This window comes from Daphnia pulex, chromosome 5, assembly GCF_021134715.1.
Source record: "Daphnia pulex isolate KAP4 chromosome 5, ASM2113471v1".
NCBI lineage: Eukaryota > Metazoa > Arthropoda > Branchiopoda > Diplostraca > Daphniidae > Daphnia > Daphnia pulex.
Genome location: NC_060021.1, coordinates 9,587,837 through 9,612,110, shown reverse-complemented (window position 1 = coordinate 9,612,110; position 24,274 = coordinate 9,587,837). Strand labels below are relative to the sequence as shown.

General features: G+C 42.2%; 1 long non-coding RNA gene across 2 annotated transcripts in view; it reads left to right on the top strand.

The window, feature by feature from the left end:
• Nucleotides 1–24,274, top strand: part of LOC124194414 — a 40,555-nt gene that overhangs the window by 4,551 nt on the left and 11,730 nt on the right. For both annotated transcript variants that reach the window (XR_006874783.1, XR_006874784.1), the window contains exons 3-6: nt 719–906; nt 14,683–14,791; nt 15,020–15,240; nt 21,909–22,019. This is a non-coding gene — a long non-coding RNA (uncharacterized LOC124194414). The remainder of the gene's footprint in view (nt 1–718; nt 907–14,682; nt 14,792–15,019; nt 15,241–21,908; nt 22,020–24,274) is intronic.

Here is a 24,274-nt window from a genome sequence, read left to right as displayed (position 1 = left end):
CTTTTTGCTTTAACTTGCGTCAGTCACTTTCATGGTTGATGCCTCCCAGGTAAACTATACGTACACGCTTGGTGATGCATCATCCAATTAAATAGCTTCACGTCCAGAAAGCTTCAACTCCCTTATCGTTTATTCGGAGAAGAGAAAAGCAATAAACTGGTGAAGCCGCATTTAATCATTCTCGACGAATGAGGGTGAATCGAGGCGTTCATTCTGTAACTTGGCTATGATTATGAAAATGATTCATCACAGGCGGACAAGTTGTGGCATTGACGATTTAATCAAAGGAGTTGATGCTACACACACACACAAACGAAAAAATAAGGGTTTCTTCCCGTCTTCCGGTGATGTGTATAAGCTTACGGTTGTCTACCTCGGATGAATTCATCATCACCCTACATTTATTTAAAATTCGGGGCTCCCTTTACCATTAGCCTACACCGTGGTGTTTACATGTTTATCAAAGATAGTTGAAACCTGCGGTCTGCGGTTGTGAGAGAATCTCACCTATCTACTTGAATCTGGTTTTCCATATGGATAGTTATGTAACTGTAAAATCTTTGAAAAACTGGGTTTCAGCATGTGACAGAGGTGGGGAAAATTGACAACACCTTGATTGGAATAATTTCTTATTTTACTGTTTGCTTGTAACAACCATTGGTTATGAAAATTGCCTGGAAATTGAATTATAATTAAATATTGACTTATTGCTTTGCAGGATTCTTCTCTACTCTGGAACCAGGAAGGATGACAACCGCCCGGACAACCGTTCTTCCAGTCTTCACACTCTGTATGATCCTGCCCCTTAACTCAACCTTTGCTAGCGAGCGCAATTCATTCCTTTTTCCTTATTCATCTGGATTTGGATCTCACACCAGGAATCTTCATCGAACTTAGTCAGTTACGGTAGGACATAAACCAATTTTCTCTCTCTCTTTTTTCTCTCTTTTATTTTTTTTTTTTTTTTTGGGGGGGGGGGGGGGGGTGAGGTACTATCTCTTAGTTGGAGCAGCAGCAGCTATTGGAAGCTATTCTTTAAAATAGTCTTTTTTCCATCGTTTGGTCGATGTTTCTGGTTGACTTAAAGAGAAATCATATTTTACGGTAGCGCGCGACAAAACAAAAAGTTTTGAAAATCTTAGACGAGGATGCGTAAACGTATAGATCGATGATCGATCTTCAATGAAAGACATCTTAGATGTCGTCAGGACGTCAGTTTGTATGTTGGATAGGCCATCTTGATTTATCAACTTAACAAACACCAACGTAGCCGTAAAAATTTGAATCTGCTGACACAACGGCCGCTGTTGTGCAACAGGAGACGGTCGGCTATACCAACATGTTGCGCGTTCCCTTTGAATTCAGAAAAACTATTCTAAAGTATTCCAAGTTCCATCCACCTCTTTTTCTTTTCTTTTTCTTTATAAAGTCCACCCTTTCGCCCTCCAGGTAAATTTCCTTAGAAATAACCCCCCCCCCCCCCCTCAAAAAAAGGTCCATATAGTTTTTGTTCGTCTTTTCTCAGACGAAATGAGATTGGATTACCTTTGCGACAGGAAAGTTGAAACCAAATTTCTTTACAAAAAGATATTGAAACAAAAATGACTAGTCGTCCATTTCGAGTTTCATTATTTTTTCGTTTTCGGTCGTAGATTTAAGTTACCAAACTTTTGAATACAGTTAAAAAAAACCGGATTGTTGAGAATATTTGAACGAAAGGCATTTTGTTGTTCGTTTGAAAAATCTTTTGTGCATCAATTTTCGGTCTACATTGTGTTCTCTTGTATCTTGTGGTAGAAGTCGGCCATTTCTTTTTCGTTTTTCCGTTTCCGCGGTCAGCAGTGCAGGTCTCTTTTATTATTATTTTTTTAAATTTCGGACTTTCTTTTGTTCTCACCAAATGAGACATTAAGTGTGACAAGATTTTGCATACATTAGTTGCCAGTCGAAGTAATTGCTATGTACTTCGGGGGTAGAAGAGATTCTTTTGAGGAAAGATGGAGACGGTAGCCTATTTGCTATGCTAATGTTCAGGTTGAGAACACCATCACCACCGTCTGAGGTATTTATGAGCGCTGATTTACGAGTTCAATGGGTTGGCCGTTGGTTCGATGTCGCCTCCATTTCTGTCTTGATGAATTCCGCCCACCAAAAACAGCGGCTTCTATTTCCTTAGGATTTTTTTTTCTAAGCCAAGCCGAAGGTAAAAAGCTGTTGGACAATTGGTTGGACTGGGTGTATTCGTACACGTATCACATGGAGTCGGCTTCCATTTACTTCTGTGTGAGGTCTTCCTTGAGTTCCAGATTTTCGATAACGCAAACAATCTGATATTTGACTAAATTTTAAATCGATGGTTTGCATAGAAATTTCGTGAGTTGGTAAAGAGGCTGTGCATCTTTTAACTAGATTGATGTTGGAGTTGTTGTTTGTATGCCACCAATTTGTTGGAAGATGAACGGCTTCTGCGTGTTTTGTCAACACCATAAAGCTAAAAGAATCGTGTTATTATCTAATGTATATTAGAGTGCCGGTATTGTCTCATCCGCGTCATAATTGAAGAGGAAAACGCATCACGGACACGGTGATTTACTTACCCTTTCTTATCCAGAAGCCACCCCCTTGAGATAATTCAAACTTTAAACATTCTGAAGGAAACAGACACGGGGAGGAGTTGGGGGAAAAAAACGCGGTTGTGAGCAAAAGGAATGACTCGTGATTACTGAGTGCTGTACGTTCCTTTTCACTTGAACACTGGGCAGCAAATGCACCAGAGAGACGGGATGAAAATGAGCCTATTATTGTCGTGCGTTGTCTCGGCCGGAACTTGCGCAATTCGTAGCCGCTGGCTTTGAAACGACGTGGCATGTACCAAACACGATTTGAACAGCCGAGGGTTGCGTAAATTGACGATTAAAGGATTTGCCAAATCGTCTCTTTTAAAAATGCAGTTGAGTGGAGTCGGGGTTTTTGGTGAAACAAAAGAAGTCATTGACGCACTAACGAGACTCCAACAAGGAGTGAAATAAGGCGGTCTTCATCCTTTTGGAATAAGGCGATTTCAGTCATGGGGCAAAGCTAAAAAAAGAAAAGAGCTGGGCTGGTAGAGGCCGATAATTGTTTTACCTTTGTCTTATTTGTCTAATGACCTGAGCTCTTCACTGTGGCACTGTGTGGCGGTTTTTGTTTTAGGGTCGAGGTGTGTGGGCTTCTTTTGCCGTGTCTTTTTCTCGCATCCTACCTCTGAGATTAGTGTCGAGTCTCCGGTTTTGTTTGCTCTTGGTTTTTTATTCTTTTTTGAATATTTCTTGTCCGTTTATTCCTTTTTTGGACAAACGTCGTGTATCAAACTCGCCTAGTTGTTCACGTACAACTCTTGGGTTGGCTCATCCGGAATTTAATAGCGACACACTTCACTCTTGCAATGTATGTGGATTGTGGTCGCTCCGGTTATTCCTCAATTTCAAAATTCCTGGGATGGCGAAACGAACTTTTGGGAATAAGCCACCCGGTTGGCTGTAATCCCGTTGGAAGCAAATCAATGACGCCCCAATAATAAAAAAAACAAAAAAAACAAGAAAAACAATATAGTTTAAGACTCTGGGGCCGAATCTCACAGTCTAGGATCCATCTGGTTAGTGAGTGCAACTTGATTTCTCGTAGCTGGTCAATTAACTAGGGATGAACGGGGTCTTGAGAGGTCAACGTTCATTTCGTGTTAAATTTAATCAAAGTCGATGATCCTACACTGAACTTTTCTTTTTGAAATAATCAAGTCGGCAACAATCCGATCGCTATAAAATGCAAGTCTTTATGCGCCTTATTATCTTCGTGTTAGGAATTGTGTTATTTGTTCTGTGCCTACCCTGGGTTATTACGTAACTTGCTCTTTGATTTATGAATTTGTTTTGAAGTAAGAAAAGGATTTGGGTTGGCTGGGGGATTGCATGCGAAGCTACCATCAGGCTTCTCTGTGCGCGGTGTATTTTACACACGGCACACGAAAACACACAAACACACCGAACAGGCGGCGGCGGCAGTGGCGCGGTAATCAAACCGATTCGACTTCAATCACCCTCCTGCGCTGTGTAATTTCACGCAGAAACCGCGCGCACATTGCAGAGAAATGAAAGAATCGAGACTTGAACTCTTCTCGGTTAATTAGTTGATAAGACAAGGGGGTCAACGGAGAAGGAAAGGATAAAAGTAAAGGGGATGGAGTGAAAAATTCTGTATAAACTATTAAAAAAAACACCAACAACAATAGAAGAATCACTTTAGCGGCATGGCTGTAGCGCTTCGACTTTTCGTTGAATTTCTAGTTGAGATTTCTTGAAGTAAACCCACAATCAATTGACGTATAAACAGGAATACGTAGGGCCTATTCGTTTCGCAGCACAACCACCAAGTAAAAAGAAGTTTAAGAAATCCGAAAGATGCGTGGATAATGGGTATGAAAGTGATTTAACACGGGGAGTGAAGGAAACTTCTTTTGTTTTGATTCCAATTTTCTTTCCGATTTTTTTCCTTTTTATGGTTTTGTTTTGTTGACCGTTTTTTCGGGGAATTGCCCATCTCAAAAAGTTTGGTGATGCCGAACTGGTCGAAAACTCATCGGGGGTTCGCGCATTTACGACTTCGGTTTGCTTCTGTTTTGTCTTTACTTAAACTATTATCTAGAAGGTTTTGTTCTTCTTATTCATTTCGCTCTTTTTGCTACCAACATGACGACCACACAAGGCTCACAAGAAATCAGAGCTTCATCTGTTCATTTGAATTGTCTGTGGTAAATGTTAGTGTAGCCGAAAATCATTTCAAAATGTTGCGGTTTAATCGTCAGACAAAAGATGTCGGAGAATCTTGAACTCTTGTGCTATTCGCCTATTCGGTCCAAGAACCGTTATTTTCCTCAAGTGAACTGTGCATCTCTGCTGATGGTTGTCGGTGGACGGCTGTTAAGTTTGCAGATTGTCCAGTAATAATCGACTTTGTAGTCAATTGCACATTTTGCGAGACAATATGACAAGAGAAGGAAAGAGGCTGTTGTTGAGGCTGAACTCTGCAGACAAGAAAAGTACGGCACAGACATAAATATTGGCAGATGCTTGCGAACTGACCAGTCGGTGCCATGCGTTGCATCGCGTGCTTATTGCCAACTCTCTTCTCGTACATTTTGTTTTGTCTTATCTCATCCGATGGCGCATTACAAAAGGGAAAACACGCAGAGACCTGAACCTGATGGACCCAGACAGGTTGCCTCCCCTTTTTGCGCCAATCTTCTATTGCTGTTGTTTTCCCTGTACTTTAACAAACAGACCCCGAAGCGCATGAAACAACTCTGCCAATTTAGCAATTAAATGTCAGGAAGATGAGAGATGAAGTGAGCCATTTTGACGGTTTGGTCCTCTTATACTCTTACCCCATTGTTTGGTTAGTGGTTTTGTCTTTTGGAACATAACATGTAATGTTCTTTGACAAACTGCAGGTTTCTGTTCATCGTATTTGCTGTTTCATGCAGACAATAGATTCTCTTGAACTCTAAATCTCTAATTCTCTATCATCGACTTAAATTCTTTGTTTTCCCCCTCTTCTCCTTTCGATATTAAGGAACGAAATTTGACCAACCAATTTTGAATTTAAACATTGAAGGAATCGGTTCATGTATGCTTTTGGTTTCATTGGAACCATAAACGCAAAGCTTATTTTTCAGTACTTTTTTCCCTGTTCGTTTCTTGCTGGCGGGTCTTGAGTCGTGTTGATCTGGTAATAAGGTTACAACTGACCGTCCTCCCTCCAAATGAAAGAAACTTGATCGAATCTTTTGATCTGTTAAATGCCTCCCTTCTCTCGTGTTGTTGGTTATCATCAGATAAAATTTCCACTCCACTTTTCGCATTAAAGGCCCATCACCGTTTTCTCGCTTAGCTTCCACTTCCCTTTTTAGTTTTACGCGCACTTTAAGAAGATCATTTTGATTGGGAAAGAGAAAGTGATTTTCCCTTATTTCGATTTAATCTTCATCTTTTTTGTAAAAATTTAGATTTTTTCTTCAATAGAACCTTACAAATAGAAATGTTTTCCGGTCTCAGTGTGTTTGTGGGTGTATGAATAGGGAAACCCCCTTCGATTGTAGAATTTTTGAGTTGACAAAAGGTCAAAGGTGTTCTGTATAGGCTTTGAGTTCGAAGTTAATGAATTACCCTTATGCGTGTCTGGCCTTTTTAATTGGGGAAGGGTGGAAGCAGTATCTACTTTTAAACTCTACCAGATTTTTAAAATGGGATGAAAGGATGCCAACAACTTCAAGTTATTGGTGAGACTATTAAAGATCGTCTTCGGCAGCAAAATTGAAGGAGGAGAGCTGCAGCATCAGCAACCAGCAGGAGTAGCTAGCAACCGGAACCGAGGAGTGTGGGAAAGCCAACCATCGCCGATAAATTCGACTATTAACAAGAATATATCCATGGGCTAGGGCATTCATTGGTTCTGTATTTATTTATTTATTTTTCCTGTGGAGTTGCGTGCAAGGAAAATCTTAAAGGTTGAAACATCAAACTTCGGCGGGGGAGGTTTTAAAGGTGTGAAAGTGCATAGGGTTCCCCATGTAGCCTCAAATTTGGCTGTTTGTTGAAGGTGCAGCATAGTCTCTTGAATGGCTTCCAATCTTTGTCGGATCAGATAGAGTCGGTGTTACACATTTGTTTCACAAAATGTTACCCATCCTCATCTTCCTGACGTGTGTGATTTCGATCGGCTCCGTGAAACAACAATTTCTCTTTACACCATCAACACGTTCCCACGGAGCGGAGCTCTGATAACCATCAAAGTGTGTTACGGTTAATCTTTTCAGAACGAAAGAAGAGGTCAAACTAGAGTTCATCGTCAAGTAATCACTCACAAATGATCCCATACACAAAAGAAAGTGAAGTTTTATCTTTGTGTAAGCAAAAGATACTTAGAAAACCGACGGTTACGTGGCGTTGCAATGAACTTGTCCCTTCTGTTGTGCTGCCATACTGCCTTTTTTTAAACAAAGAAATATTTTAAAGAATGGTATAAAATGGGAATAAGCGAGGCAACCGGTACTCGAGCAGCTGATGTTTATCAGACACCGCACGCCGACATCGTCGCACCCACAGCAGTTAACACTTGGAGGAGGCCTAACTGCCGACAACTTTGTCACCGCCTCACCTCTGTGTCGCTTATTACGCCCGAATAAAAGGGACAAAGACCCGATGTCACCAAATAAACACGCAACGAGTTGACACCAAGATCACACAAGCCGCCGTACCACACAAACCCATGTGTCATGTCTTATGATTACATTCCCTCGCATTCCCTCCTCTTGTTTTTTTTTTCTTAGCTTTTATATCCGACAGTTTGATGATCTCCCAAATCTGATTGGTATGTAATTAAGGGACAGAAAGGTGTGCCGCATTTTTTTTAATGGTTTTCAAACATCATCCTCACTGATCAGATGTTGGGCACTAAATCCTCGACTACAAAATGACTTGGGATTTGGTGACGATCAAACATATTCTTTATTGCCGTTGTTTTCCATCTATTTTCTCGGCCATGATGGGTCAGCGAGGACTTGAGCGACGCGTGTTTGTCCTTTGATGTAATCTCACCGACCCGTGTGAATCCCGACACTAACACCTGTGTAAGACACCCGAAGAAGATGTTAGATATTCTTCCCGTGCTTGTCTACTTGTTCCTAGTTCACTAATTCCCCTCTCTGGGCTGTGAACAGTTGACAAATACTCTTTGCAAACAAAAACATGTGTTTTTAGCGCGCAGAAAGTTCGTATTTTGTTTCTCTTTCCACCTATAATCCTCGCAAAATGTCACGCGACAAATCCTTTTTCCCCTCAGTTTTGTGTTGTTGTTAGGTCCGTCGACTGGCGAAACAAAAGATGAAACGGCAGCAACAGAACAACATCGAGAAGAGAAAACAATAGGGAAGGATATTTTTTTCCCCCTGGAAAGCGGATGAGCTGATGGGGAGCAGCACACGGTCAATGGCAAGTCCATTCCAAGAAAAACACAAAAAATGGGGAGTAACGAAAGAGAAATCCGACCGACCGACCGACCGGTGCGCGTTGAAAGAAATCGGTGGTTTAAACGATTCCTAATTACAGCGATTGTCATTACACGGGAGCGCGCGCTGCTGTCGCTTGGCTGTGCAACCTTCAACAGCGGAATTAGAACTTTTCTCCCCCCTGTAGAGTCACCTTCGCTTCTTTTATTTTCCCCCCTCTCACTTCTTTGATTATAACCGGCCGTACATGAACGGACCAATTACGTGTTCAGTGCACTCGTGTACGGTCGTCTCACAGGGCAGCCACGGACTTCCGCATCTCCAGGAGAGAACGAAGGGCGTGCAGCCGACAGTCTCAGCTCTCAGCCGAAATAAATTTGATTCCTTATCCTCCCTTTCATTTGGGTCTATTGTACAACTTATGCCATAAGTCTAAATAACTCCTAATGATATTGCCGGACTCCAGGAAAGATAATAGAATAGAAGCCACAAGAGAATAAAAGAAATTCAAATGACTAGAATAGAAATGGAATAGAAATGGAACTGCTGGAATTTGACTCTGCTGTTGGACGGTTATAGACCTGGACAAGGTTCTAGGTCCTTCATCACTTTGCAGTTTTTGTTATGAGTCCCGTCGAGTGCGAGTAAGAGAAAAGGTCAAAGTTGTACATGTTGAAAAGGGTCCGCTAGGTAATTCGATCGAGTGCACGTGCAACAGGTCATTTTCTTTGGGACCCAAGTGTCTCTGGTTCAGTCTCCTACTGTGCGCACGTTGGAGACTTCTAATAGGAACTCGACATTGGTCTTGAAATGTAATCAAATAAGCGGCTGCTGTGCGCGCGTGGATTTCTCTGCTTTTTTTTAAATGGAAAATTATAAGTCGCTGTCGGTTATTTCTTGTTAATGTGCTCCACTGTCGGTGACTTATTTCACCTATTTTCCTAGAGGATTTGAACAAATTTTGTTATTTTGGATTCTATTTGAAGGGAAATCTGTCGAATTGTTTTCATGGTTCAGTTTGCAATCAAAATTTCGGGTGGATTTGAGTTGAGAGTTTGGCAGTCGCGCCGACTTGTCGAAAAGCCCCTAGCCATTCATTTGTGATCGTTTCGCCGACTCTTAAATTGTCATCGCGTTTCTTTCGTGATAAGACGAGAAAGAGCCTCCCACCTTCCTTCAAAGTCCTTTTGGATTTGGCCTCCAGGGAGGATTTTTACCGTCCTTACAAAGATTATTGGGTCAAGAATGAAAAGACTGGAGTAGGAGGCGCAGGGGGGGAGATGGAGGCTGCTCACTGTGGCGCCAGTCCTTATAGCGACTCGTCTCTTTTCTTCTTAACCTTCATTTTCTGCAGTGAACCTCCACTTGTCCCTTGTAATCAACAGGTGAAAGGTCAATAGGCACAAGAGAGAGAAAAAGGTCTCCAGGGCCATCCAGTTTTGATGATTGTCATCCCCAAATGAGGCGTTCTCGTCATCACCTCTCTCTATTTATTTTTTGAGGCCCAGTGATGAGTCCGACCTTCTTCTTCTTCTACTTTTTTTTCCCATTTTCACAGCGCCTGTTTAAAAAATTAATAAAAAATAGTCGCTGGCCAACCTTAAAGAACAGTCAGAAAGCCCTTTGACGTGCGGAAAAGCTTTCACACTCCAGCCAGAGGTGGGCAATGTGCACCACAGTGGGCGGCATAATGTAGGCAGAGTATGTACACACACACACACACAAGTAACCGTCGCCGCCGTCGGTGTGTGGTCCTCATCCGAACTTGTTAGCCAAGAGAGAGAAATAAAAACGACCGGTAGTTTCTTTTCTTCTACCCGCCGTCGCCCGCCGTTTCGTTCGTGTTTCTATTATATTTTTTTCTCGGGTTTTTGTTGTTTTCTCTGTTGTTACTTAATCACTTTTACCGAGAAACAATTATCTTTGTCTGTCGAGGGAAAAAATTAAGAAACAACAAGGAAGGCGGACGACCTTGCGTTGTCGCAATCGGATAATGACGGGACCATCAGACTGGCCATGGCGGCGTCGGTGACGGCGGCATCGTGACCACCTCAGCCACTCGTGCCGGGACGATGGGAATCCCCTTTTCTCTTTTCTCGCTAACGCCGTGATGACGTGTAATTAGAGAGTGTTATTTAACAACCACACTCTATTGCTCAACAGTCTTCGCTCTACAATGAGTAACGAGGATATTTACACAAGGACGGAAAGAAGAGGAATGCCCTGAAATCACCCGCAGAATCAGAAAAAAATATCGTTGAAGGCTCCGTGATTATTACTTTGAATAACATTTTATGATGAATTGAACTTTTTGGATTAAGTAAATTCAAAAATTCAATATGAAATGGAAGATAAAAGAAGACTGGGAGGAGGAGGAAGAGGAGGAAGAGGAGGAACATGACGACTGGATGATGATGGCCTATCTTGTGGGTAGGTACCGGCAAAGAGAAGTTAGTTGTAGTTCCCATAATACCCGCCTCTGCTTCCTGGTGATCTTCTGATCTTTTGATTTCGTTTTTGCATATCGAAGAAAAATTCAAGGCTCTGCGATGGTGTGATGTAACACCAGGCGGAGTTCAATCCGCCTCTTTTCTCATCTTTTGTTTCTCTCGCTACGCCGACAATGAGAAGTGAAACAATCTTTCTGGCCAAAATGAGCAGCGGAGGAGGCAGGATCAAATCGGAAATAATCGAATGTATTAGAGTTTCGTAGGCGGGATTTCATTTATTCTAAGAAGATAAGAAAACCTGCACTGTCTTGCGTCAGGTCGATCAGGTGCCGCGCATGTAGTCGGCCTCATCACGGCGATGTGGTAATGAGGTGTCCGTTGGAAGGAGGAGATCCTCTCTCTCTTTTTGTTTTGTAAGGAAAGACAAAGTTAAGGACGCATCCGGTGAACCCCCCCTCCGCCCCAACGCCCAAAAAGCTCCAGTCCAACCACGCCCGTGACCGCGGTCAGAACGAACCCATCTGCCCCGATTGCTTGCATGCAAATCGCTCGGACCGTCCCAATAGTCGGATTTAGTCTTTTTCTCTTCCATTCGTATTAGTTGGTTAGTTAAAACCAGAATAAGGTCCCGTTGGAAGTGTTCGCTCTTGTCGGCATCGGCCTCCTCTCTCCAAAATTCGTTTTTTTTTCTTTCTTTCTTTCTTTTTCTTTTTTGAATATTGCTGGGCGGTCTATTTAACACCTCGAAAGACAAGTTACATTCGAAGAGAGCAATAGCGATACCCAGAGATGAACTTAGAAGGGGGGTGGATTCCTCACCTCACATCTATCTGCTTTTCCCTATCCGTTCCAAGACCGAAAATGGACTGTATAATGCCACTAAATAACAAATCTTGGCTAGGAAAGTCAATGGGGGTAAGATGGAGGAGGCTGAGGAGGAAAGATCAACACATCCCAGTGGCTTATGGGTCAACCTTCTTCCTCTTTCTTCCTCTAAAGAAAAATCGAACCATCTTATTTGAATTTATAGGCAAATTGAATAGATCTGCTTCTCTGGATTTCAAATGATTAAAACAAAAAGAGAATCTTATTGACTTCCTCCACTTTTATTTATTTCGATTTGTGTCAAATTTTCACTTTGATCAGTCGAGAGATGCAAAGGGTCGGGCAATTCTCAAAGGGAGATCGACCATCAATAACGTTGGTGTAAAAAAGAATGACGTAAATGACGGTAAGAAAGAGAGAAAAGGTTACAAAAGAAGAAGGGATTCGGACGAGGGCGAAAGAAAATGCCCATGTAATTGCTTTTCACTAGATTGGAAGGAAAGAAGAGGGCAAAAGAAAAGAAAGAAATGAACCGAGCACGAAAAAGAACCAAGTGAGCAAAAGGTTCGAGTCATAGTCAAGAGAATAGATCTTTGCCTTCCTTCTTTCCTCATCACCAAACGCCAATGAGAAAGAGAATAGACACAACCACCCGCGGTTCATATTTGGCCAAACTGTTGACTATAGAAACCCACTCAAATGAAAATCTATCGCCAAAAGAGAGAGAGAAAGGAAACAGAGAAAAACTCAAAAGGTTTACGCCGACAGTTAATGGTCATTGCATTCTATTCTCCCTCGCAAGTCTTAACAGTTATATACATACGCCGATTATTTAGAATTCAAACGAAAACTTGCCGGTGAGTCGTAAATAACACCTTCGAGCGCACGCGCGTGGCAGACTAACTGGTCCGTTGCTGACGAGCATTCCCCAAAAAATAATTCCGCCGCAAAAGCTAAAAATGAAATTTGTTGTCGAAAACGAAAGGTTGCAGTGCGAACGGAGAAAGCACATTATATTGATTGGACAAGTGCGTTCTCATGATGATAGTTTCACAATTATTCTTATCCAATTGAATATCTACCTTTTCATTTGTCGTCCTGCCCACTTACTAACAATTTGAAGAAAAAAATTTTTCACCTACGTGAATCTCTTGACAAGAATCAATTGACATGAAAACAATCGTCTGTAGAAGTGGACAGTGTTCACGGCGACTATTAATTGTTGAAGCTTCGGTTGAAGCAGCAAGTATGCTCTACTCGTCGTTCCCTTTATTTATTTATTTATTTTTTTTTTGTGGTTATGTTGATGCAACGCGTTGCCTACTAACACATCACGCAATGTGTAAATGCGCGACTGAATTTTAGTTATTTCTCATCACTTCCGCAACATCAGCAGTGCTGACGAACGAAGTAAATTTTCTTCTCCGTAAAGTAGAAATCCTTTGCTTTTACCGGTACACTTGTAGTGGTAATGCCACGAGCAAAACTTATTTTTTTTCCCATGTTGAGTCGGAGCATAGAACTGTTGTTCAATAGTCGACAATTGAAGGGGAGAAAACACCTGCCCCGATTCATGGCCAGCAGAAGAAAGAACAACAAGTCGAAGGAAGAAGAGCATAGATGTAGGACAGGGCAGTAGCCGTGTAATGCCGGATCATCTGAATCCTATTTGCGCATTGAATGTGTACAATGGAGTCACCCAGCCGTTTCGCGCTTCCATGGAGGTCGCAACGTTTTCTCTTCTTCTTCTTGTTCCACTTTTTGTTGTTGTTTTTATTCTCTTGTGTCCGCGTGTGAACAAACGTTGCCCCGGAACTGGCGACCAGGTCTTGGCTTTTATTCGTTTTTGACTTGGTTCGTGGGCGGCGGCTGCTGCTTTTCTCGTAGACAAACAGAATCGAGAAAAAGAAAAGATGAAAAACGGGCGGCCGTATATACAGGGAAATCATCGTAATGACGGCCGTTGCCGATGCCGCGCATTTATATGACCCGTCAATTGTATTTTTTTCCTTTTTTTTCTTTCTGTCGGTCTCTGCTTTTGTTGACCTCCCTTTTGCTCGCTATAATAGACTAGGAGCGAGGCTATTCAGTCTACATCATCTATTGCGCATGGACACAAAGTCCTGGGTCAATAAACTTGTCAGAGACGACAACAAATAAAACAAAAAAGAAGAAGGAAAGAAAGAAAGAAAGAAATAATTAGTTTGAACTTTGACAGAATGGGAAAGGGGGGCAAGTAACACAGACACAAACCAAAACAAGTGTCGAGAGGAGAGAGAGAGAGCAAGTCCCGTTTTTCTTCAAAGATTGAATCTGTATTACCAACGACGTCTTTTTTGTTTTATTGCCCTGCCCACCCCCCCTTGTCTTGTGTGTAATCATGTGAAAATGACACTTGTCAGCGTCGTCGGAAACGAAGCAGAAATTCGAGTTCAGTAGGTCAATTGCGTCGATACAGTTTCGACACTAAACAACATCTGTCAGACACGTCGTCTTTATTCCCTCTTGGCTTCCAAGAGGGTCCTGGGCGGTGTTATTAGGACTAATTTTTCTGACAATTTGCGGATTTTGTGCAAATTTTTATTTGGATCTTGTCTGTTCAGGGTGGGCGTAATCAAATTTGAAGAGACGAAAAATTTGATGTGAGAATAATCACGATCTGTTCAGCGGATCGTGAGCGCTGGCGATTAAACCGCTTTTATCTTTTATGCAGTTTGGATTTAGGGAAGGGGTAAATTTTCTGGGGTGGGGAATCGATTATTTAATTTTTTGGGAGGAGTGGTCTTACCGTGGAATTGTATACCAAAAAGAAATGTTATTATTTTCAATTAAAACTTATTCCCTCAACTTATTCGATTTTCGTTTTGAGCGGTTTGGATTTTGAGGGGGGAGTTTGATTTTTATCATTTTTTATTTCTATCGATATCGCATTAATCGTATAACATGCTGATTAATAAGAAGAAGATTGGGCAAGTGTCGTCTGCAGTCTGTCATTTAGTTTTTGAGAGTGAGGCCACGAAAACAAAGTTTAAGAACGATAACTCTTTTGAAAACGTACGTGGCTGCATGAAATAATAATTTTAAAAAATATAAGGACAAATCAAATTACGAAAATGTGATCGTCTCGTGTGATATGTCTGGTCTCTGGTGTCGAAGCTCTCCATGCTCTCCACTCGATGCTTTTTGGCGGGTAAATAAAACTAAGAATAGAAATGCAAAGATATTATGTGAGCTTAAATTGTAAAGTTACCTGTTCTAAATTTGTGAAATTTTAGTTTCTGTCTAGCACATAATACCAGCCCCCTGTCGATGACTCGATGTATGGCATTATGTTTGCACCATGTAACCTAAGAATCTTTTGTGCAGATTTGAGGCCATCGTAACAACATGATACACAAGTTCTGCTTGTGCTGAGTCTGTCATCAGTCTGTCTGTCTCACCTAACATCACCGAATATCTCAGCATCTTCACTTAGGTAATGTGTTTGGTTACTATTATTCCTGCACGACCTGCACCTGCTAGATATTTTATTGTTGCATTACCTGCATCACTGCAGTGTATTAGATTTAAACCTTGAATTGACCCATTTATCAACAATTATAGTTTACCCAGTGTCTCATTTTCAACTTTTCCTGACTTGTTGTGCTGGATGTTGTTATTCTGTGAATATTTTTCGTAACCTATTTTTTCTATTTTTATTTAGATAAAAAGCATCCCTTTGCATTGGAAAAACTACCGATGTCAATCGAGTTACGCATCTCTTCTTTACCCCTTTCTTTAAATGTCCTCGTGTACGCCCATGTGAATGTGGGTGTATTCACGAGGACACCCTTTTTACCCTATCCTGTCTGGTGTAATTGAACTCTTCAACGGATGGATGGAGCAACTGACGTAGATGCCTGGCTGTATTTCCCAGGCATAAAGGTAGGACAAAATTGATCCCAATTTTTCCTTTTTGACATTTTTTGGTGGGGTTGATTATAAATCGATCGTTAGTACAGACTACGTTTATTCGTGAGCTAGGCGGTTGACTGCAACTGTTTTCTCTCTATGATTTGTTTTTTCTCAGCACTAAAAATCTCATTTGTCGAACGACTGCGCAGATCAGGCCTGTTTTTGGTACCTTACAACTTTTTCTGTTGAGTAAATCATCACATTTTAAAATATTTGAACTTGAAACACTTGAAGCAAAGTGCAACAAGACTTTTTTATTTTTTGACCAAGAGGGACATGCCGCAACACGGGCACCTCCTCGTTGACAGCGAGATACCACCCATGGATCGCTGCGTGTGTCGTCGTCACATCAACACATGCGGAAGCAGGTTGAGAATCATTTTGAAAACAAAACAAACAAGACATTGACCACTAAAATTCGATTTTCTTTTCAAGTTTATTTGGAAGGATCCAATCAAATTTTTTTTGCACAGCCCGTGGTATAGAGAAAAAGGACCTTGTTTGTTTTGACACGTCTATGATGAAAACCGAAAGAAGCGGAAAAACATTGACGATGTGTTGAACCGCACAAGTCTTTTTATTTGTCCCCCTCCCCCATTCATGTATTCGATTGTGTTGCTATTCGTCCTCTTTGAGGAATAACGAGGGTTGTAGAGTCATAGAGAAGAGGGTCACAGTCGAAGTAGAATTCGCCACTTCACTCGTTTCCTTTCAAACAACGTCCATTTCAACACGAGGGGGACTTTTTTTGTCACCGATCTTTTTGCTTTGAATGAGAGAATTAAGATGGGATGTTTGTTGGGAAATTTCAACGGATCTCCAGTTCCCAGCTGCACACTCACATCCAAAGACTTGAAATCTTGTCTATCCTTCAACTTTATTCCTCGTCGAGAGTTGTAATGTCAACTTACAAACCTTTTTCACACACTTGTCTCGATGAGTGTAAGCTGACGTTGGGGATCAACTTTTGTTTCCGTGTGTTTCGAGTCAGCGTCAGTGAAGAACCTAATGTCCTACATTGAACACTGCAGTCGTTAGATTCCATAGAACATTCTTTGAGTGAGGAATAAACGCATTCTTGTATGGCGAGTTGCGTGTACAATGAAATACTTGATCAGGGCTCCGACACATGTCGTAAATGACGCCACGTAGTTCGAAATATTGACGTAAAACGGCTCGCTGCCTCAATGGCAACAAAGAACTGGACATGATGGATAGCACTTCTAGACACCACCCTCAACACATTCGTGCGGATAGGCATCTAAATGCGGTCAGAAACTTCTTGTCATTGCCGGGCGTTGCATTCGGGGGAAAACGTATTTTTAGACCGACAAAAAAAAAAGAGAGAAAGAAACGGTCCCTTTGACTTAACGCGGTAATATTCAATACGACAACGAGGCAGCTATGCAAATGTGGTGAATAGAATAGCCATGAGCAGTTGCGTAATTCTATAGGACTTGGGGGAGAAAAAGTTAATGCTGGCTTTTAAATTCATCGCAATTTTCCGTATCGTGGGGTTGGTGGTAAATTAAAGTGCAGAAGATGCGCGGGACGGACGGATGGTGGTCTGACGCGTGCTACTAACGTTCTTCTTGTCGGCGGATCGTCCATCTGTGCCTTCTTTTTGTGTGTCGTTATCTGAGCGTTTGCGAGGCGATAAAAAACCAGGGACACAAAGAGGAAATGATGCTGAAAAGTTGCCATTGCGATTATTATAGCTGCGGCGTGATGTCTATTGCAGTCTCGATGTCTGCGAGTTGCGTACGTGCGGAACTGTATAAAACTGGTGGTGGTGCCTCCTCTTTTCTCCCTTCTACCACATTTGACCGAATAAATGTCTTGATATACACACACTCTCTACCTCCCTTTCTCTGTCTCTTTCTTCATCCAATGCCGGCAAATTGAATGGTTTCCCCCCTCGCAAGGCTCTTCTTTCTGTCTTTGGCGATTTACACTAAAGACAACAATTTGAATACAAAAGAGCCACTATCTCCCTTCCTTGAGCTATGTTTTCTTTATTTTTGTGAGTGTAGGTCCGTTCCCTCCTATGCAGTTGGAACTCGGAATTATCTCCGTTTTTTTCTCTCTTATTTCTGTGTCTCGTTCTCTGCCCATTTCGAAAGGTACAACTTAATGACGGAGAGACCACCTCCGCTGCAGACAGAACAGCGCCCGGCGTATAACCGCAAGCGGCCCTCCAATGTTTTCGTCTGTGTTTATTTCAAACTATACAGTATATGCTGTAACTCTTGACACGGATCCAAAACGCCATGACATCTCAATTCGCAACGCCTAATCAAATTATTTTCCAAATAATTTGACTTGTGGCTCAGTTTTGAAATAATTGAACGAATGAAATGATTGAACAGAGACGAGAATTTCAGTTTTTCAGAGGCACATCTATTTTCTTCCATCAACAATTTTAAGGCACAATATGGACGGTCAAATTAGGTACAGTATACTGTTTACGTCATAACGTTGCATTGGCAAACAAACAAACGGCATCAAAGAAAATAGGCGCAACAAGACATTGTGGATTGTGAGCACGGTGAGAGAGAATCCACCGGAGAGGCGATAAAGGGAAACTGGGAAACCCAATCGATTGGAAGAGACTTTTTGTTTCTGCGTTTGAAAAGGGCAACATGCGGCGATTTGATAAATTACGCGCAACATTTTCCGTTTTCTTTCTTTCTTTCTTTTCTTTCTTTTTTTTTGTGTTATTTTTGTATTGTAATTTTTGTGTTACTTTTCTTTCGCCGGGGTATCGCCACGTACATTTCTATAAATTCAAAGACAAGGCAAGTAAAGACGAGCTGGACAGCCTCCAATTATGAATGCCGCGCAGCGACCGGCCAGAGCCGGCGGAGTTGCGTGGAAATGCGAGAGAGAGTGGAGGGGGGCGCGCACAGTGCTCCGACAATTATTCAAAAGAGGAAGGCGTTGAGAGTTGAGCACATAGCACGAGAGAAAGAGAGAGAGAGAGAGATAGAAAAAAAAAAAAGAGTTACATACTGAGGCGATATACAATAAATGGCGTCGTCGTCGGCGTCAGAAACAGCGGCCGGCCGCGCACCATCAACGAAACAGACTAGATTTATGTGTATGCAATAACAACGGTTGAAAATGTCATGCCAAAAAGCCATGAATCTCTTGTTCGATCTGTTCACCGAGCTTTTTATCCTGAATCGCTTGCCATTCAGCGGCGAATGTGCGGCGCGATGAGCAAGTCTAGTGTAGTATAGCATTTATGCTAAACATTCGGACACTTTTAACTTTCAAGGGAGGAATACAAATGAATGATGAGGTACTTAACGTCTGCTTTTATCATGCATAACTGGAATGAGTTGTCGACCCGTCTTTAGGCTTCTTTAGAGACTTGTAACCGTTTGAATTGGGAATGGCAATAAGGTACAGTAATAATCGTCGTTAAAGACCTGCCTGGGCTCCTCCTTGCCTTACTGAAGCAGTTCCCACAATGCCGTGATGTAACTCTGAGCCATTTGGAGCGTTTCGTACTTGGAGAGTTGTCGGTCGTTGCCCAGAGCGGGCACGACGTCGCGCAGCCGGTCGAAGGCGCTGTTCAAGTTGTTCATCCGTCTGCGTTCGCGAGCGTTGGCGGCCAGTCGGCGTTTCTTCATCACCTGCGGAGCCACTTCCTTGAGCGGCCGTTTCTGTCCGTTGGATGCGCTGCTGGTGCTGCGAGGAAACGTCAACTCGGAATCGGAGCCGCTCTGGTTGCTCGACTGGTTTTGATGTTCGGCCATTAGCGGATGGACGGACGATGGGGCCGGGCTGACTGGCGAGTTGACCGCCGTGTTGATGTGCTGTTGGTGGTGGTGGTGGTGGTGGCTGTCGAACGGCGAGCCGGGAGAACTGGGTGTCGGCAGACCGGTGGAGACGTAACAGCGTTCGGGATCGTCTTTGACGCTGACGCGCAGGTCGTAGTAGTTGCTGGACGAGCCGTTGCTCGGCGGCTGGGAAAAGTACTGCAACCGCTGGCGGATCTCCTCGTCGGAGGCTCCGACCGACGAGGAAATTCCGTGGTGGTGCGGATGAGTGGGCGACGGCAGCGGACTTTCGCCAAAGTGGCCGCGGTACGAGTGATGGACACCGCCCATGTGGTGGCCGTGGTCGTTGCTTTCGGAAGACATTGGGCTGGGAGTGTTGTAGCCGTCGGAAGCGGCGTCGAAACAGTTGCTGCTGTGCGGATGGCGGATGGAACTGACGGGCGGCAGCGGAGTGATGATGCACTTGCTGTCGTTCAAGTAGGCGGACAACTCGTCGTGTTTGCCGGTTTTGTTCACGCTGGCCATGAAGCGCTTCTTGTTGCAATCCTGGAACATGTCTGCCTCACTAAACTTCCGTCAAAAAGTCGACTCTTGCCTTTGATGCACTTTGGGAAAAGCGAAAAGAGTCAAGTGGCAGAGAGATAGAGAAAGCGTAGAGAGTAGAGCGAGCGAGCAAGAAATGGTTGAAGTGTGCACGGGAGCAAACCACAAGCTGATCTGACTTTCAGCCAACTCGAACCCTCACCTTTATACCTCGACCCTTCCTCCTCTTCTACCTCCTCCTCCTCATATCCAACCCACCTACCTCCCACTCTCTACTTTATCCACCCTCCCGACTTTTCTTATTTTTACCTGTGGATGGACCCCGCGTGGAAATTTCTTGTTTCTTCTCCGTGTGATGGGCCTCGTCCCTCGGAGGTAGACCAATTACACTGTCCTGCAGCATAAGCCTCCATTTCTTTTTTCGCTTTTTTATTATTTTTTTTTTTTATCTACCTTTTGGCTTTGTACTCTGTTGTGTTACTACTGCTGCTGTGCCCAACGGCTGCGGAACACCCGAAACACCAATAGGAGCCAGCGAGAATTGAAGAAGGGTCGGACTCGAATGTTATTTTTTTTTTCTTTTTTTTCTTCTCTTTTTGACTGTTTCTTTGATCTTTATTTTATTTCTTTTTCACCCGCTTGTACACCTCCACTAAAGCCAAAATCCTCTTTCTCAACTCCCACCAGAGGGCACGGAAGGTTCCTGTAACTCGAATAATTCCAACTAACTTAACTCCTCCGTTCGCTTGATCAAAGATCAGTACGAAGGAGTTCCAATGTGTTTATCTTGTAATTTGGCAGTCAAAAGCAAAGGGCACAACAGTTTTTCATTTTTTACGATTTGTGATTTTGACTATGCGGCTGCCAAAGATCATTGACATGTCAGTTCTCTTTTTACGGTTCGTTTCGTTGGTCATAAGTGAGCCAAAACGTCCAATTGCCTTGATTCATTGAGTCTACGAGGTGAAAGAGGCAACGATCTGGAAACTGGTTTTTTTATGACAAGAGGGCTGTCCAAATGGTCCATGATAATAAACCAACCAAGACGAGTTATGCGTGTCATTGAAAACAAGACGAGTGTAGGTTATGCAGGGAAACATCACCAATGGTCGGAAATTATAGCGATTAAAACTGCTCGTCTTCAATTGCTCCTCGATCTTCTGTATAATTTCTATTGGTCTTCTAACGAGGTCCGACTTTTTTATTTCTTTTATTTCCCGCGTTAGCGTTGGCATTTTTGGCATTAATGTTCAAGTTTTCCGTGAAAAGATCAACTCTACAATCTACAAAAGAGAAACCGTGCGCCAAACAATCTTTTTCGTTGGTTTCGTTTCTATTTTGATCGTGAACTGCAGTTGATTGAGACAAAATGAAACCACATGTTACAGACGAGGTTATTTCTTCCGAAAGTTTTCAACAACCAATCGATGAATCGAAAAGACTTTGCTTGTTGAACAAAAAGATGAGTACATTTTTGGCCTAAAAGATTGTCTACATGATTGAAGCTATTGTGATGTCATAATTCAAAACTGATTCGATTCAACTAATTGAATATGATATTTCGGTTCTGTTGTTTGGTTTTCTCATTAAATTTTCTCAGCAGTTCCGGTCGGAGTCAAAACAGCAGCCGGGCTGTCTGGTCTTTGATTTCCGCGTCGTGTTCTTATTTCCGAGCGCATTTCTGGGGGATAACCTCCGTCTCCCATGGTGTCTAGCCCAGCTGAAATAATTACGAAGAAATGAGACGATGAAAAAATAACAAATGAGATGAATGCAATTACACGTGTAAAGAGACTTGTTGAGACTTGGGATAAGCCCCAACAAGTCGTAACTGACTACCCCAACAGTTTATAGCGATGAATCAGATTTTTAAGTACACGACTGTCATCTCAAGCAAGTGGGAGCAGCTTCCTCTTTTTCGCCGCCACACAAGACCCCCCACGCAATGCATAATCACCAGCGTCTAATTTTATGTAATACGAATGAACACACTGCTATTTCGGGTTCATATTTATTTGTGGGAAAAGAAGTGTTGAATCTTTTACGATGTACACAGGCAAACGAGTCAGCAAGTTCAAATTAAAAATTTGAAAGTCGTAAAAAAAAAAGAACCGGTTCACCAAACGATTGGGATCCAGTGGATTTTAAGTTTTAATGCAAGGCCGTCATTTGTCCCTATAGTGGGCCTAGTCTATATCTGATGGGCGCTGAGTTGGACTATATATAATATGGACCTCCGTATGGCTGACTGCATAACTTGCTCTTAATTTATTGTTCTCGTTTCTTTCTTTTTTTTTTTTTCGCCAGTTGGGGGTCGCTTTTTGGAGAACTACTTCCTTCAGCGGACAGCCGAGGACAGAGATGGGAGCCGAATTTTCTCCAACCTTGCCGATTCACACGCACCTGATAAATTCACAGGTAAAGATCAAGTATTTACTGGGTCATTTGCTATTTTTTGTGCGTTTCCCATAAACAGTGGGCATTTTGCCTTTTTGTATCGTCTATGACGCGAAAGGAGAAATTGTATTTGGAATAGGGAGGAAGGAAATTATGTTTTCAATGGTCCTTAATGTGTTCGGTTAGCAAAAGAATTCAATTGTGGGGTTTGTTTCTGAAAACAAATCTTTTCTTTTTTTCTTGTTAAAAACAAAAAAAAAAAGAGGAATTTGTCGGGACTCGGGAGAAAGTGATAGGACGAAGCGAAGGAAGAATGGATACAAAATCTGGGACTCCATCCACCGTACGTAAAGGACTAAAATGTATTGGCTGGTGAGACATGGAGTGGTGTGTCGTTGTCAAAACAGAATGCCCCCCCCCCCAAAAAAAAAAAAAAACTTGTTCCAAAGAAATTTACGAGGCCAAACTCTGACGAGAGACTAGTCCATCGATGAAAAGCCGAGAAAAGTCGAAATGGGTAAAGGGGTATATCCACTACATAGGACGCCTTGAAAGGTCTCCCTGCAGGGTAAAGAATAGGTAGGAAGTAGGAGTGATATCATCGGGTACCATCGGTAGTCCAGCAACAAATCAGTCAACTGGACTTCCTTCTTCCCTTTTTCTGACCTCTCCCTGTCCCATCGCAGACATTTAAATTTAGTAAACAACAACATTGATCAGCAAAATAGATTCAAGGGACAGTGGCGACTTAGTAGAGTGGCTCGTGTCGTGTCACAATGCACAGCATGACTTCCATTTAACTATTCGACCCACTATCTGATCAACTGGATCCATGGCAAAGATTCAATGGCAGACAAAATTCTTCTTTCAAATTTCAATTGACAAACAAAAAGGCGAAAAGAAGCTATACGTATTGTAGGATACAAAGCAAAAGTTCATCATCGTCAACGTCTCTCACCTACCGATAGGAGTCCACAAATAAGAAGTGAAGGCAATCGACGTCAAATTGTGGTGGCTGAAATGGGCTGCATTCGGAAGACATTTTTCTTTCTTCACTTTTTCAGCGTCCATAAAGAAGCGACAATTGATGTGAGCCACTTCAGAGACCACCTGTTCGGCTACCGATACTTTTTGATTTCGTTATCTTTTGACTTGAATAAGTATGAATTGCATTTTCGAGCAGTTAATCTCGCTTGGTTTCGATTCATTTAGAATTTAGATGCAACAAAAAGTAACAAGTCGCTGCCACGAATTCCTATGGTGACATTGATTTTGTTAAGTTTTGTTTATTTGCTTGATGCATCGTCTATTTACATTTGAATTTGAATGAATTAGCGGGTATGATAGATTCATATAAAAAGAAGAAAACCCAAGGGCAGATGGTCAGTGGAACCAGATACGGGAGATGACCGTGAAGATCCAATAGAGTGCAAGCTAGGAAACTGCAACGTTTTTGTTCCTTAAGGTGCCCGACACCTGATCCTATTAATTTTTTTTCCTTCCTACATGTCCACTCTCCTTCCTGTTCGTATAGGGCCCTGTCGTGCGTGGGGGGGTTCGTTCAGTAGTGGCCCGTACGTTTTTACAGAAAGTGGTTTCGATATTATTTTTGGTTCTTTCTTTTTAAGGAAGCTTTTTTGGGTAACAATTTGCAGGTTGTCGACTGTAATCCATAACTTACTTCCCTTTTAAATTGTGTGAAGCCATAGATCCCCACGTGCCCGATGTAAATTGAGATTGTCTCTTTCGATCGGATGGTGGTCATCCGGTAAATTTTCTGATGACCTCAACCTGCCGGAAGTTTTTTTTTTTTTTTTTTTAATTGGCAGGAACCTAGTTGTATAAGCTTTGTTTAAGTGGTTTTTCGCAGAAAGATTTTCCATCATTTGAATTTTAAAGCCTTTTTAGAAAACCTATAAGCTATATTTTGGTTTTGTTTTGTTTTTTTTTTAATTTTTTTTCGAAAATTTCACGACTGATGAGTAAAATCTTGATTTCTCGGACACAATGAAAAAGGCTTTAAGTACTAATGAAATAACACTTCGGGTGTCTTGACAATAGCTTTTTGACCAGGTATACTGGCCATGGGCGGACAATTTGAATCATGCAATGTGATCTACAGATGTTTTTGAATATTAACTTATGATTCTGGGGGACAATTATTTAGAGAGCAACCGTTTGACTTTCGAAAAACAAATAGAATTAAAGAAATGAAGAGAAAATATAGACGACACGAAACACACACGACGGCCTCTCTACCTGGGATGCAAACTTGA